This window comes from Myotis davidii, unplaced genomic scaffold, assembly GCF_000327345.1.
Source record: "Myotis davidii unplaced genomic scaffold, ASM32734v1 scaffold401, whole genome shotgun sequence".
NCBI lineage: Eukaryota > Metazoa > Chordata > Mammalia > Chiroptera > Vespertilionidae > Myotis > Myotis davidii.
The window spans coordinates 287886-289829 of record NW_006291020.1 but is presented as its reverse complement, the minus strand read 5'-3'; the positions used below and the strand labels follow the sequence as shown (position 1 = coordinate 289829).

Here is a 1944-nt window from a genome sequence, read left to right as displayed (position 1 = left end):
GCCCGCCCGCGCCCCCGGCCCTCCCCGCCCCACGGTGTCCATGGGTTGTCTCTGGTCGTGGGGACTGTGACGGTGTGTACTCCAGCCTCCTTCCGCTCCGGGAGCCAGGCTGGCAGTTCTCTCACGGGTTTTCTACTTCAAAAGAGAAATAATAAGTAATTCCGTCGTTGGGAAAGGCCAATATTGAAAAACATCTCAAATACCTAACCAGTTGAGACAATGTATACAATTTTAAACTATAGATTGTTTGCCAAGGGCTTGCACCACAGTCCCTGGTGGTCTAGTGGTTAGGATTCGGCGCTCTCACCGCCGCGGCCCGGGTTCGATTCCCGGTCAGGGAACTTCCTTTTTTGTTCCTGCTACTCCTAAGAATCCTTTTTAATGATTGACATTATTTCTTCCGGTCACTTCTCCCATCCACCCAAAGCTGAAAGTTTCATAATTATAATGAAAATATTTTATGCAAATACAAGTATATGCACACACACACACACACACACACATATTTAAATATGTCCCCCTTCTTGCATAAATGACAGCAATCTATTCACGCCTTTCTGCACGTTTCCTTTTCACTTAACAGTATATTTTGGAAATAGTTCCAGATTAGACATGAAGAACCTCCTCATAGGATCCCATTTGCTTGATATTCCACCATCAATTGAACAAACTTCCTATTGTTGGACACTTACTATTTTTAAACCTTTATTATTGCAAACGATACTGCCATAAATAATCTTGGACATGTCATTTTACACGGCTGTGGAATAAGTGTCCAGGAGTTCAAATGCTGCAATTTACGCTTTCACCAGCAACACACAATGTAAATATAATTAAAAAACAAAACATAAAATAACAATTCATGCGTTTTCATCAGTCAGTCTTTTAGTTCTCCCTCTCATTTTTTTTTTTTTTTGGTATTACAAGTAACATCTGTATAGATATATCTTTGTGTATATCCTTAGATATTTACTTAGGATAAATTCATAGACGTATCACCTTATACCATCTATTAAATGGATTAAATAATTAAATGCAAGAACTGAAACAATTAAGAGCTAGGAAAAGTATATTAGTGGGTAATTACCTTAATATTGAATTAGACAAATAGTAAAGGATAAAACTGACATATTACACTACATAAAAAAGAAAACTTCTGCCCATCAGAAAGTCCTATAAGTAATTAAAAGACAACCAATAAACTGGCATAAGTAAGTAATATATAATATAAACACACAATAGAAAAAATAGACAAAGCATATAACTTTGCAAGTCTAAAAATGAACAGATAACTGTTATTTATGGAAAATGATCAACCTCAGTAGTAATAGATTAAATGCAAATTACAATGAGACTCCATATGTTTACCCTGCGCTTTCTAAAGGTGAAAAGAATGACGACATCCAGTTGGCCGGTGTATTCACCGAATACTGAAAATTTAACATGTACATATGTTTTTAATTGCAATTTTACCTTTATGCATTGGCCTTAAGGAAACACTCTCAACTGTGCAACCATATGTATACAGAGATAACTCCCAATAAAGTGCCTTAACTCTAGATGAACAAAAGTGGCTTTCCTTAAACATGTGAAATAATAAAAAATACTACCAGAATTTTCAATGTGATCGTAGGAGAAATTCTAGAGAACTTTTTTTCTTTCTCCGTAACATAAATCTCAAAATAGCAGGAAAATGGTAAGAACCAAAGCTTAGCATGGGACTCTTCATAGGAAAGTAGGTTCAGAAGACTGAAGTTTCCAGGTTGCGTTGGTGGTATAGTGGTGAGCATAGCTGCCTTCCAAGCAGTTGACCCGGGTTCGATTCCCGGCCAACGCATTCGGTTTTCTTTTCTCAGATACACGGTTTACTTTTTTGTTTCTGTTTTTTTTTTTTTGCGGAAGGGGTGTGCTGGGTGGGGGAAGGTTAGGGAAAATTCTGAACTA

The 1944-nt window shown here is 37.3% G+C and overlaps 2 non-coding genes across 2 annotated transcripts; both read left to right on the top strand.

The window, feature by feature from the left end:
* Window positions 1-269: 269 nt before the first annotated feature.
* Window positions 270-341, top strand: TRNAE-CUC. The gene has a single exon. It is a non-coding gene; the product is annotated as a tRNA-Glu (tRNA).
* Window positions 342-1765: 1424 nt separating this feature from the next.
* TRNAG-UCC lies at window positions 1766-1837 on the top strand. Its single transcript has one exon. It is a non-coding gene; the product is annotated as a tRNA-Gly (tRNA).
* Window positions 1838-1944: the final 107 nt, after the last annotated feature.